This window comes from Danio rerio, chromosome 23, assembly GCF_049306965.1.
Source record: "Danio rerio strain Tuebingen ecotype United States chromosome 23, GRCz12tu, whole genome shotgun sequence".
In the NCBI taxonomy this organism is placed as follows: domain Eukaryota; kingdom Metazoa; phylum Chordata; class Actinopteri; order Cypriniformes; family Danionidae; genus Danio; species Danio rerio.
In genome coordinates, this window is record NC_133198.1 from 26,218,257 (window position 1) to 26,233,289 (window position 15,033).

Here is a 15,033-nt window from a genome sequence, read left to right on the forward strand (position 1 = left end):
TTCCAAATGATGTTTAACAGAGCAAGGAAATTTTCACAGCATGTCTGATAATATTTTTTCTTCTGAAAAAAGTCCTATTTGTTTTATTTCGGCTAGAATAAAAGCAGTTTTTTTATTTTTTACCCATTATATGGGTAAAATCATTCGCCCCTTTAAGCTATATATTTGTTTTTCGATTTTTAGTCTTCAAAATATTGTTATGCAATAACTTGCCTATTTACCCTAACTTGCCTAGTTAACCTAATTAACCAAGTTAAGCCTTTAAATGTCACTTTAAGCTGCATAGAAGTGTCTTGAAAAATATCTAGTCAAATATTGTTTACTGTCAAAAGATAAAATTTAAAAAACTATTATGTTTAGAAATGTGTTAAAAAAAAATCTTCACCCTGTTAAACAGAAATTGGGGGAAAAATAAACAAAGCAGACAATTCAGGGGGCTAATAATTCTGACTTCAACTGTATATATTTAACTTTTAACAATGTTTCTATTATAGCATCTGAGGTAATGATGACAAACTTTTATTGGATAATAATCCTTGTTATTAATTAATTAATTAATTTTCTATTGGCTTAAACCATTATTTATCAGGGGTTGCCACAGTGCCATAAGCCGCCATTCTTGTTATTGGATAAAATTGAAATACAAAAAAAGCTAATTTAGCAATTGATTCCCATTCACCACTATATAATGTATCTAACTATGAAGACTTCTGTATCTAAGAAAAACATATTTTAAATCTATTAATCCTCGGCAAACCCAGCAGGAGTTGGCAAAGCAACATGATTAAAATCCCCCAAACAGACGCACTGCATCCTCTCTAGCTCCTGCACGGCCTGTGTGTGTTGTTTGCTCTGAGTTAAACATACCAAGACTGACCACAGATCTATTCTCCGCTGCTGGAAGTGTTTGTTAATGAGTGATCTGATGACAAAGGTCTGACAGACCCTCTACCACACACAGACTGATGGATCAACCTGCTTCCCTGAGGTCGCCCGGGTTATCAGCACCCAAAAAAACAATGAGAACCGGCGGGACCAGGCACTGACTGACTCTAGCTCTGACATCCCGCATGCCTGCAGACCAATACAATCCAACACTGGACACGCAGCCCTCTTCACTCACCCCGTCACTCATCAAGGCTGATAACAAGAGCACGGCTGTCACTACTCATTCATTTAACCACGCTCTGAATGGACTGAGAGTTGCCCTTTGACCCCTCAGGTCTGCAGCTATTACTCCTCACAGCGCAATCAGCTCCGCACAGAGAAACAATGACCTCTGTAAGTGTTGAATAGGGCTGATGAAAGATATTGGTCGGTGTACAAACACAAAGAAGTATTTCAAGATTGGCAAAGTGTGCGCTTGCAGGGCCAGATTTGTGGCATTTTCTACGCTGACTTCAGAGGAAAAGTCAATGTATTATATAGAATCAGTTTTTATAAACTCCTACAGTATGTCCAGAGACATCATTATTAGGCAGTCGAGGAAATATAGGAAGATTACTGAATGTAAACATTTCCAAAAATATAATCAAACAAACATCTGTCATGATATGCAGTTGAAGTCAGAACAATTAGCCCCCCCATTGAATTTTATTTTCTTTTTGAAATATTTTCTAAATGATGTTTAACAGAGCATGGACATTTTTACAGTATGTCTGATAATATTTTTTCTTCCAGAGAAAGTCTTATTTGTTTTATTTTAGCTAGAATTAAAGCAGTTTTTATTTTTTAAAAACCATTTTAAGGTCAAAATTATTAGCTTTTTTAAGCTATATTTTTATTCGATAGTCTACAGAACAAACCAACGTTATACAATAACTTACCTATCGCTAACCTGCCTAGTTTACCTAATTAACCTAGTTAAGCCTTTGAATGTCACTTTAAGCTGTATAGAAGTGTCTTTAAAAATATCTAGTCAAATATTATTTACTGTCATCATAAAAATAAAGATGAAATAAATCAGTTATTAGAAATGAGTTATTAAAACTATTGTTCAGAAATGTGTCGACAAAATCTCTTCGTTAAACAAAAGTTGGGGAAAAATTAAACAGGGTGGCAAATAATTCAGGGGGGTTAATAATTCTGACTTCAAGTATATCTTCAATATGATTGTGTGATTGTACACAAAGAAAAAGTGCAAATTATAATTTCAATAACGAAATACAAAAAATATATATGCAATTTAACATTTAGTCTCTCCATATAGACTTTTCTGTGTTTGCACTCAACCTGCCACGCTAAAAAACAATGAAAAAATTAATCATATTTCAGATTTTTCAGTCAAATAATTTTTTATGGTTGCCTGTAATTTTGACCAACATGACCTGGAGAAAAAATATTTATTTTATAACCATTTTCAATTACTTTACTTTTAGTTTGACAAAAATAAAGCATTTTCATAAAAAAAAATATTTTAAGGACAATATTAATAGTAGCCTTGTTTTAACCTAATAAAACTAACATAAGCCTTTAGCAAAGACGCTGGGCGAATTAACTCCCCTTTTGTTATGTTAGGGATAAATACATCAACTAAATGAAACTGCTGTAAAAATTCATTCATTCATTTTCTTTTCGGCTTAGTCCCTTTATTTATCAGGGGTTGCCACAGCGGAATGAATGGCCAACTCATATGTTTTACGCAGCTATTGCTTTTCCAGCTACAATCCATCACTGGGAAACACCCATACACACTCATTCACACACATACACTATAGGGAAAATTTAGCTGACCCAATTCACCTCTAGCGCATGTCTTTGTACTTGTGGGGGAAACCGGATCACCCGGAAAAAATCCATGCAAATATGAGGAGATAAAAATTCATCAGATAAATGTTTTTTTGTTTTTTTGTTTTTTGCGGAAATCTGTTAATCAACCTCAGTCCTGATCAAAACTACTATATTGCTTAGTAAATTACAGGATTTTAACTCTTTAATTTTCAAATTCATAAGTGATCTAGAAAACTGAAAGAAAAACACACAAAATTATGTATTTTCATTTTGTATAAAAATATAAAAAGTAATTGCGGATTGGATTTTTTTTTACCTTCTATCAAAGTCTTGGACTTGTGAAACAATATTGCCTTTGATGCATTGTTTTTTAATTGATTTTCATGTTTTCTCTCTAATTTACTCTTGGTGGCTGTTTTTGCCTCATTGACTTCCATTATAACCACATTTTTTATTATAAATCTACAATACCCTTCAATCATGCATTATTGATTGTTGGTGGTTTCCCCTGTTGGGAAGAGGTCAAATTGGTCATTTTTTATGGAGTATTACAGCAAATCAAAGTGTGTGTACGTGTGTCTGTGAGTGTGTGAGACTGACCTTTGCACACTTACCATAATGTGTCTGAGAAAATCAAAATATGGATCTCAGCTCTCAGAACTACATGGAGTAAATAAAAACAAAGGCTGTGTATTTATGCACCATCAATAATGTGGCAAAAACAGCCACCAACAGTAAATTAGAGAGAAAAAATGAAAATCTAACAATGCATCAAAGCCAGCGCTGTTCCTAATCATTCACATGTGCAAGACTTTAATAAAATAAGTCAGTGCACAATTACTTTTTATATTGAAGATATGTTATTTTGTGTGTGTTTTTCACCAAATCATGGACATAGTTTGTGAATTTGGCAAACAAAGAGTTAAAATCCTGTAATTTTTAAAACCAATTAGTAGTTTTGATCTGGACTGAGGTTGATTAACAGATTTATGCAATAAAAAATTGAGAAAAAAAAAACATTTATCTGATGCATTTTTTAAAGCAGTTTCAAGAGTTCCCCCTTGCCGATGATAGATTATAAAGCGTGTTTGGCATGCTGTCCCAGGAGAGAGCCCTGAGCTCGCAAGATCCTCGAGCCTGGGGCTCCCTCCGGTTGCAGGGCAAGAAGGTAGTCTGAGCTCAGGTAGGTCTCGAGAACTCCTCTGCTTGATTATAAATTGCCTATAGAGATTGTATGCTGAACTCATTGCTTGCCTAAAATGCTTATTTAATTTGTCACTTTTTTATGTTACATGTTTTGGTCTGTTGGAGGAAACCGGAGTGCCCGGGGTGGAAAGTGGTATTCTTCAAGACGAAGATGGCTAAGGTAAGATGCTTTGGTTATTTATAGTGATTTAGGAATCGTCTGATTGGTGGATCGTGCTTTAGCTAACGAGGACCAGCTGCTATCTATAATAAGTGTGTGTTCCTCACTTATGTTTTAAACTCAAATTAGTTTATAAACAAATTTCACTTAATTCAGTGGATGTTTTCATCCCTAACATACAAAAGGGTATACATGTGAACAGTGAACAAATGTTAAATTACACTTTAAGTCAAATACTGGAATATTGCAAAATAACTGGCAGAATCTTATATACTGTCATCTTAATTATTAGATTAAGATTAATCTACCTAATCATGCTTTAAAAGATCTTAACTTAATTTTTATAGAAATGAGATATTAAAGCTATTATGTAAAAAACACATGCTTTATTAAACAGCTCTTGGAAAATATTTGAAAATAAAGACAATTTCACAGGAAATCACAAATTTAATGTGCTTCTTTATTTTAAGATAAAAAAGCCCTTTGATTCTGAACTGAGACAGCTTTTCACTTTGATGTGCATACAAAATCACTGATGTGTTTCACTGTCGTTGAAATGAAATACTGCTTTTGTAGTGCTTTCACACGGTTATAAGCCATTATGTTTTGAAAGGCCATTCTGACATCATCTACAGTATGCTTCTCTTTCATATACCCGTTTACATACCTCAACGCACACACACACAGTCTTTATATAGTTAAATCCCATTCTTAGTCTCCTCAGGGTGTGTCTTCAACCCACGCTTCACGGATTGTACACTGCTTCTTCTGTTCTCTCTGGCCCACTGACTGTGTACAGTAGAGCAAGGTTCTGGCAGAGCAGCCAGGCCAGCACAACGCTAGCAATGTTTCCATCCAAAGCTGTGAATTTGCTATAAATATCACTTAAAACATTTGCGAATTAACCCTGTTTCATCCCATGTGTTTGAGAAAACATTGTTTCTGCAAAGCTGAGAAACTAGTCCGGTCCCATATGAAATTGGAATGAACGGTTTTTACAAGGAGGCATGCCCCCAACCCCCCACCCTTACACCATTAGGGATGAGGAAATCATACTAAAATGTACAAATGAGATCATACAAATTAATACCAATTAGTCACTAAATAAAAAAAGCTAATAATTGATCTGACATTTGCCACGGCCCAATTCATCTTCTTAGTTTTGTCGTGCTCCGGATTGCCCCACAATCCAAAGAGATGCAGTATAGGTGAACTGAATATGAATGCAAGAGTGTATGGGTGTTTCTCAGTAATGGTTTGAGGCTGAAAGACGTATGCTGGAATAGTTGGTGGTTCATTCCGCTGTGGCGGCCCCTAAAAAATAAGGGATTAAGCTGAAGAAAAATGAATGAATGAATGAATATATGAATTAATTAATTAATTAACAAAAAACAAATGTCATTGAGTTTATATCCTAAATGAATGTACTTTTTTAATGAATAAAAAGTAGATACTTTTGAGTGTGTAACAGAGTTTGCAAGTTACTTCCTCATTAACGGAATGTTATGTTGTTTGGTTAAATGGTCCGTCAATCTTCTTCTCACATCATTTACATTTTATTCATATTTAATTTTCTACCAAAATAATGATATTTTTCGAATACTATTTAGGATGGATAGTGTTGGGGAAAAAGGAATATATTTTAAAACATATTTTGTTTCTTTTTCTTTTCATTAAACAATTGTATTTGTATTGCTTAAAGGTGATATATTTACTGAACTTCTATGATATTCACTAAACACCTGTTCATATCAGCTGCCTATAAAAGCTTGAATCCGCACCTCCTGAATGTAACTTTTACATTGCATTGAGAATATCAGAATTCCGTGAATCAAATTATTCCTTTTTATCCATTGAATTACTAATATTTTTGACATTGAAGAAAAACCTCTCCTGATCTTTTTTATTGAAAACTCATTGAATATATTAAATATTCCAACAATAGTATGCAAATTGGAATGCAGCAAATGCCTTAGAGAAACCACTTTTACTCTTTTTTTCTCTCTCTATAGTAAGAAAGTTGCACCTCAGAAAAACGTAACCCAGGCTTATTCTGAAAATGTGCCGCTAAATACATTTCTGCAGAGCGCCTAAAACATCCCAGGAGGTATGTTTTTTTGCAGTTTTTTGTTTTCGCAAATCCACCAGAGGCCAATGTGCATGCTTTTTAAGATCTCAAATTTCTCTTGTGCGTGCCATTCATTCTTGCTGTTCTCACGCAAATCCACCAGAGGTTGCTGTCGACTGACTGACCAATCGACTGATCCACCCTCCTCTTTACTTAAACCCAACCAATAGTGTTTTTAAAAAAAACAGTTAACCCACCCACCTACTTCCCTAAAGCCAATCCATAGTTTTATAAAGCAGTCTAAAAAAAGAAAATCTTGCATGACTTTTACCAAGTTTTCAGATTTTACCTCATTCTCACCCTGTTATTAACTTATTTAATTTTTTTAGCTTTTGTTTTTGTTTTACCTGCTTTCTGGAACTATTTTTCAGTAGACTCGAACCCTATCATCTTGGTCTACTCCTCTGTGCATCTCAAGTCCGCCAACGTACATTGTCAGCGAACTGGTAACAGGATGAACTGGTAACAGTGGAAAGCCTTCCATGCAGAGGTAAGCGGTCAGCTGTAAAGAGCGAAAAGAAACGTCATACCGCCCGTAGCGTTGTTTTAAAGACTAAATGTAGCCCTACGAACTTCTGGCTACATAATTTGCGATCTACAGAAATGTATATAGGGCTAAGTTTTCAGAATGAGCCTGTGTTTAAAAAACGAAATAGAGTATCACTCAGATGTTCGCAGAACTACTAAAACTACATGTGAGAGGATGTGACATGACATCAGTTCACTGGTTAGTCTAGTTATCCAATTACAACATCTGTTGAGGCAAAATTGAATGACTTTTTTATTGGTCATCAAGGAATTTATTTGATAAATGTGTTTCCTTTGTAATTTACGAGCACATCTTTTTATCCAATTAAAATGTATCTGACTCAACTGAGCGTATACATTCATTATGCATACTTATAGAATTTATGCAGATCATAGTAGTATGTCCATTCAGCGTTAAAAAAAGTGAAAACCTCAAATGTGCATTAGGGTAGGTGGATGGAAAGATATATACCGAGACATTACTGCATTAGGGAGGGTTTGGTGCGTCTGTGTGCTGGGCTCTGCAGGAGTGGAGAAGGGATGACGTCAAGGCTGGAGAGCAGTCAGGATCAGACAGTAAATCACAGGGCATCCGCTCTCTCACCGCAAACACACCCGACTCGGCCGCAGGAGGACACGTCTGGACTCACTCCTACTCCTTCTCTCCGTACACTCCCTTACTATGAGGCTCTAGGATTGGCTGGATGTAACAGCTTGCTGCTGAGAGGAGTGAGGTCCGGTGCTTTCCCTGGACTTCCCCTTGCAGTATGCCAGGCTTCAGGCTTGGGGCCTGAATAACAACTAAGATGCTATTTGTGCTCGTGGGCTTCCAATAAATCACATTAGACATGCCTTTTATCATTTATGTAGTTTGAAATGTTTTTGGCGGCTGATGCTGTTTGAAAAATGTGCCTCCGCTGGAGTCTGACCAAGGGAGAGTTTTGAAGGTAGAACTTTCCATGCTTATAATTGCTATGAAGGGGTCTTTACAGAAGGTAGAGTGTTTAACATCCAATTAAATCACAGAATCACCAGCTTTAGCCCTACTCAGAATAGGACCTACAGGAGAGCAGTGTCCCAGAGGAGTTTGGGCTGAATGTTATCTTATTTGTCAGGTAAATGGCCCCAAAGCGTGTAGACGTTTCCTTCTCCAGATGAGACTATGTGTGTCTTGCTGATTTGGATCAGCAGTTCTCATTTAGGTAAACATGACTAGATAATCCATCACTGGTGTAAAGAAGCTTAAGATTTATGACCCAGAGGTTGCTCTTTAAAGCTAGTGAGAATTCATCACTTTCTTATTTTTCATTATTGACAATTGCGGACTAAAGATTATTGACTTTGTCTCAAATGTTACTACTTAATATCCTAAGAAATAAACAAATCTCTGAGAGATGTCAACTGAGTTAGAGTAATTTGAAGTAAAATGAGTGTGCGTAACAGGTTTTTTGACATTCAATGGGATAATTTACTCCAAAAGTGTAAAATACTCAAATAATTTTTTCATTCTTAGGTCGCTCCGCCACACTGTAAATCCCAAAAAGTTAAGGTAACTCAAACTGTTAGAGGAAACCAATAGCAACAAACCATTTAAGTTCAAAAACTAATTCTAATAAGTACTGTGAGCTTAATCCATTTGAGTAAATGAAGCAATTTAGCACAGTAAAACCCAATAAATGAAGAGAACTCAAACCAACTGAGTACTGTAAAACCTTATAAGTTGAGTCAACTCAAACCGTTTGAGGAAACCGATTGCTACAAAACATTTGAGTTAAAAAAACTAATCTATATGAGTACTGTAAACTTTATTTAAGTTGAAGTAATGAGGTATTTAATTAACTCATTATCTTCAACACCGAGTTTAAAATTCTATTTAAATGAGTATAATTAATTTACAGTAACTTACAGTTATTTTGATAAAGTTGGCTGTTGGGTTTTACAGTGCATATATTTAATGTTAATCCAGTTAATCCAGTTAGGCACCCAGTTTTTATCATGTATTTTATTCTTCATATTTACAAAATGATGACACAATGTTCATTTTGGGGGTAAACTATCCCTTTAATTGCAAGGCTCAAAAATGTAGTGTTATTAATGTTACTTATGCTGGTATCAACACTAAAACTATGACACTATGGTGTGAACATCTTACTGTGAATCATTGAATTATTTGATTCAAAATGACTCTTAGCTTTATTAGAGTGTTTGTTTGCCAATCAAACATCACATTTTGCTGTTATAGATGTTGTGTAATGCCGAGTTCAGATTGCACGATTTTAGCCTGGATTTTGACTCTTCAACTGGTTTTGAGAAATCGCAGACAAATGCCTGAAATCATAAGCAAATCTGTGCCTGTTCACACAAGTAACAACCACAGTATGAACTATCAAAGACGTAATCCGATGAGTCGCCAATGCCCATAAAAAAATATTTGGCATGCTAAATATCTGGACCTGTTGCCGACTGAAATCATGCCATGTGAAATGTGTTCTGATTGAAAATAACATCGGCGATCATCTACAGCCAATGAGAGAGCAGAATCCACTAGTTTAGGTATCTGCAGGCCAGTGGGAGGTTGGGTAAAATGTTAAAAGTGCTTATTTTGAGTCTAGTTGGACTCAAGAAAGGACAATGCTTCATGGGTTTATCAATTTCATTGCAGTCGAGACACACCAACATATCTGGCCCAGTTCAGGCCAAGTTATGGGTTATTAACTTGGCTGAGACTTGGCCTAGATATGGGCCTTGTTTAGCCCTTGTCTAGAGTCCAGACTTGGTCCAGTCATGTACTGTAATTCACTGCGGCATGTGAGCCAAGCAAAAGCTGATTGTGTGGGCCAGAGCCGGGCCAGAGATTTTTGCTATGTGAATTGTCAACTATTTTATACTGGCAAATCTGAGCAGATTTTTCTTTTGAAAACCAATAGAGGACATCTGAGATTAGGGTTTTGTTTTTATCAAGAGCATCTGAAAACCAGGACTCAAACTAAATCTCAATTTACTTTCCATTTAATTACAATTCTGTCTAGAAGAAACCGAGAGGTTTTGTAATCATGCTGATGTTTTTTGAACATGGTTGCAAGTCCTGGCACCGGCAGGGATTTTAGGTGGGGGCAATGAATAACTACCGCTTTCTTCCACCCTCAATACCATGGCTGAAGTGAGTCCCATGAGCAAGCAACCAGAACCCCAGCTGCCCAGAGCCCACTCCTATTTGTTCAACATATGTGTGTAAATCACTTTGGATGAAAGTGTCTGCTAAATTCTAAATAATTTTTTTTTCTTTCCTACAAGAAAACGTTGAGACTGTGCATTCAAATAAACAAGTCAGTAAGAGAATTTGTAATATTATATTGTTGCATTCAACTATTTAAAACCCATGTTCTATTAGCAGTAATTCTTTTCTATTGTCAGCTTGTTTGTATGTGTAAATGAAGCTTTTGAGAAGTCCTCATGTTTAGTTCTCTTGTTGAATGGCAACATTCTTCACCGGTGCTGTCAAATTACCCAGCGCTAAATGAGACCAGTGAGGCTGTAGATAAGATTTGGAGGTGAAAACAACTACATTAACATAACCAATGAGTCAATTCTTTCTTTCTCATTAAGAGCACGAAAGAATTTGTGTCCAGGCAGCTTCATCCCCTGGACAATAAGGTGGATTCCAAACAAGTGCTGCTGACGGGATCCCGTTCAGGAGGAGTGCTGCTTTCTGAAGGGTAATAGCCCTTATGTAGATGACGAAACAGTCTGAGGCAAGAGGTTGGAGCTTATTTGCTTGAATGTTGCCATAACAGTAGGATAACAAGTTGTTGCAACTGATGTGTTGCCCTGTTTAATGAGGCACGATAAAGAAGATAGGTCAAAGGTCAGATAGGTCTATAAGTGTGTTTTAGCTTTTTAATGCCACAAACATTACCCTGAGATGTTAATATAGTTCAAAACATGACTTAAAACTTCTCAAGGTTATCCCACTGTGGTGTTCCAGACTTACAATAGTGAATAAAAGCCGACGCAGCCCTCTGAGCTGTTAATCTATGGTGTACCTTGCCAACAAGAGACAAGAACTTTTTTATACCTCTCCACAGGAGCTCCCTGCCCCTCTCTCCCACAGCTCACTGTGGAGCTGCCCTGCTCTTTGAAGTGATATTTACTCTCTCATTCATCGCATGAGAAGAAAAAAACAGAAAAGAGGTAAAATAAAGAGAAAGAAACACCTGCCAGACAGCAAACAGCTCCCAAGGTCCACAGCTCCTCAACAGCAATCCCCATGATGTCATCGCAGTCACATGAAACACTGCAAGTTCTCAGTCCTTACTCTGTGATTGGCAGAAGCATTTAGAGCGGGCTGGCCTTTGTGTAAAATAGCCGGTGGTTGTCTGAAGCTCTCAGAAGTGGTATTTGGACAAGTCACTCTCTTATTTTTTAAATGTAAAGTACACCAAGTAATGTATGTTTTAATATAAAAATAAATTATCAGTATATCTTTTGTTAACTATTGTAAGCCATTGGTTTATTGCTAAATTTATAAACACTGAGCCTCCTATTAAGCAACTGAACCATGGGTGTCCAAGCCTGCTTCTGGAGAGCCACACTTGAGCCTGCTAATCAAGAGCTTTAGACTTAAAGTGGGCTTAAACTGTATTTTTTGCTGACTTACAACCTTGTACACAGTTTAGTTCTAATCAGAAGAGGTTGCATGGAAATTGTTGGTGCTCATATGGTTGTAACCAGGGTGCAAATTACAGGGGGGTTTGGGGCGGTTTGACCCCCCTAATTAATGCTTGATCCCCCCTGAAGGACAGCAAAACAAGATGTATGGGAGGGTCTGCACTTTTATGGTTAAGAAACAGTTTGCTTTGATCTGTATCTTAAGTAATATTAATAATTGAAATGATAGATAACTTTAATATACGTTTGACCACCCCTATAATGTTTCATACTATTGTGAATGCATGTTTGCTCCAGGAATATAAATTTATCGGTTTGAAACCGGCAAATCTAGAGCGCCAAAAGACAACGTAAGTGTTCACAAAACATGTTTCTTTAAAAAAGGCTTTGTGGGTGTCTGTAAAACTAGGCAAAGTTTGTATTTTATCATACACTGGCTCACATATGGAAGTTAAACAGTAAAATAAAAAACTCATGCAGTCTTTAATTGTCCATTATTAATAGGAGCAGGAAAACAAACTGGTCACCATTTATTTAATACCACAAAATACCTCAAAACGCTGAAAACATAATAACAAGTTTGATTAATAAATTAGGTGTAATTGAATTAAATATATACATTTTGTTCACTGAGGCATATTACCGAACATAACCAAAAACTTGACCCCTCGATCATCAATGTATAATTTGCACATTGGTTGTAACTTGCACCGTGCAAGAGAAACTTGTCAAAAAAGTTCAGGAACTGTCAGCCTAAATTTATGAGTGTGTGGTGAAGCGAGCTGATTTGTTGATCTATATAAAGCTGACCAATCAGGAGGACAAAATTGCACAATTGTCATGCATGGCAGAGTTGTCAGAGATGATAGTTTATCTATGGACTAAGCTTAATAATTCACACACACATGGAGACCAGGCTTCCTGGTTTCCCAATGCTGAAAATAATCTGTGTAAGCAGCAATCATTCAGGACTTACGATTGGACTTCCAGGCAAGTGTGCTGAATCTGGTTGGTGTTAAAATCTGCAGGATGTTTACTTTTTTAAGATAAAGCTTGGACACCCCTGGGAGCATTGAGAGGGTGTTTGTACAGTAGCAGGTAGGCTGAGCAAAATAAGCTGTTCTGCTGGTGTGGAAATTTAAATACAAATCTACATTCAGAATTAGAGGACAAAATTTTATGACTTATGCAGAAATATGCAGACATGAACAATTGGCAATACTTTCCAAGACAGAGACAAATAAATTGCAGAACAACTGGTGAGGAGAAACTTGTGGAGTTAATATGGATAAATAAGAAAATAAGAAAGTAAGAAAAGGTAACTGAGAATGGGATAGACAGGTAACAGTCAATCCATGGCACAGCTAAAGGTTTCCATGTCTCTCTCACTGACTTCTTCATCCCAATGAGATTTAAAATAATCAAAGCATGAGTGATCACGAAGTCTATCAACACCTGCCTGTTTAACTGTACCCTCTTCAATTCAACATAGGCTTATTCTAAAAATGTACCTCTATATACATTTCTGGAGATTGCAAATTATGTAGCTGTATTTTGTCTTTAAATCGAACGCTACAAGGCAGTATGACACTGTTCTTTTTATGGCTTACCAGCTGACTGCTTAGCTCCATGTGGATGGCTTTTCCGCTGTTACCAGTTTGTCCAGTGGCTCGCTGCGTACGTCAGAGGATTTGAGATGCAAAATTGAGTTAACCGTGATGACGGGGTTTGAGTCCGGCAAAAACGGTTCCAGAAAGCAGGTAAGACAAAAACAAAAGCCAAAAAATAAAATAAACATGTTAATAACAATGTGAGAATGTGGTAAAATCTGAACATGTGGTTAAATCAGGCTGCTGCAGGCTTTTCCTTTTCTGGATTGCTTTTTAAAACAGTGTCGGTTGGGTTTAGAGAAGTTGGCGCTGGTCAATCTGTGCTTTTCAAAACACTATGAATTGGGTTTAGGGAGGGAGGAGAGTGTGTCAGTCGATCTGTCAATAAGTCAGTCAGTCGACTGCAGCCTTGGATTTACATGAGAAGAGCAGGTGCAAATGGCACTCGAGAAAGATATTTGAAATCTCAAAAAGCGTACACAGCGACCTCTGTCGGATTCACAAAAACTGCAAAAAACACATTTGGTGCTCTCCAGAAATGTATATAGTGGTACGTAATCAGAATGAGCATGGGTTGCTTTATTTATTTTAGTATGATCTTTTTCAATATAGCTATTTTTGCTTTTATTTGAAAGCACAGTATGGTGCCAGGAAGTGAAAGGGGAGAGAGGAAAATGGGATTGTGAAAAGTCCACAAGCCAGGACTTGAACTTGGAACACCTGCAGCGCTGTAGCGCTATATGTTTGTGTTACGGGTCCCGGCCGTGGAACTCGTAGGCAGATTAAAGTGCCTGAATTATCAGGAGAAACAAAATCACAAGAAAACTTCAGTGTCTTTCCTCAGGAGCAGCTTAGTAGCATCTGTTTATTAACAGTCATAGTATAGCAAACATATCCTCACAAATCATGTTTCATTTTATCAAACACACAGTTTTGTTCTCTTTTTTTACAACAATGAAGTCTTCAAATACTTATACACTCTGTACTCTCATTAACACATATAAATATTATACCATCTGTATATTTATCAGTAGCACACAGATTACACTTTAAATCCTTTGTCAATCATCTATTTCATTTTTCTTTCTTTGTAAATACCTCTGTATATAACCACTTACCATAAGACTACTAAACTCACTGAACAATCATGCGTCTATTATTTGTATCATTTAAATTGTAACAGTTACACTTGACACCAATTACCAATGTTACTCTCTACTCTCATAAACTTTATACATTAACAAATATACCACTAATATATACAAATAATAAGTCACTTTCTGTTTAATTATCACATACTGAGTATAATACATATAATTTACTGGGAAGTCAGTTATAAACTCAGCCCAACTGTCATTTTACTGGTACTTTCATCTGAATCACTCCTCTCAATTAACAACTGTAAATATGCTATTCACTTTAAAAAAACACATAGGAAATGCGTACTCACATGTTTTTACATGAATTATAATAAACATATTGACTTTTTTATGAAACATACCTGAAATATCAGGAGAAACAAAATCACAAGAAAACTTCAGTGTCTTTCCTCAGGAGCAGCTTAGTAGCATCTGAAGTAAACACAACAAGTATCGCCATGGTAACCCACAGCGCATGCTTTCTCAACTGTTGATGTTATTTTGTTTCAAACCCAGTCATTAGTAGTGATAGTAAATGACTTTTACAGTATATACATAAATAAATAGATACATTAATGACAAAACAAACATTACTACTGTGGATACACAATGGTGTATCACATTTGCACTCTGACCACTAGGATATTGGTACCATACCTCTTCATTTTTACACGTGACTTGATCTACACTTTATTGTTGTTCTTTATTGTAGATCCTGTCTGATTGTCTTTGTATTTCACACCTGGGAGACCTGAAAGTCCTATAACTCATAGCTCATTGTGGATTTGCGCTAGGACTACACCTAGAAAATGGATTGCCTCAAGAAAAAATTGTTAATGGTGTGGATGTGTTGTCTCTTAATTG

The 15,033-nt window shown here is 36.3% G+C and overlaps 1 long non-coding RNA gene across 3 annotated transcripts; it reads right to left on the reverse strand.

Moving 5' to 3' along the window:
- Positions 1-4,536: 4,536 nt before the first annotated feature.
- On the reverse strand, positions 4,537-14,603 carry LOC141380493 (uncharacterized). 3 transcript variants are annotated; one of them, XR_012398529.1, is made up of 4 exons: positions 14,532-14,603; positions 13,031-13,093; positions 6,572-6,726; positions 4,537-5,410 (listed from the first exon to the last, which is right to left on the reverse strand). It is a non-coding gene; the product is annotated as an uncharacterized lncRNA (long non-coding RNA). The 3 variants fall into 3 exon arrangements; XR_012398528.1 differs by having other exon boundaries at positions 4,537-5,430; XR_012398530.1 differs by lacking the exons at positions 4,537-5,410; positions 6,572-6,726 and adding exons at positions 8,745-10,580; positions 10,967-11,068.
- Between the last annotated feature and the right edge of the window lie 430 nt (positions 14,604-15,033).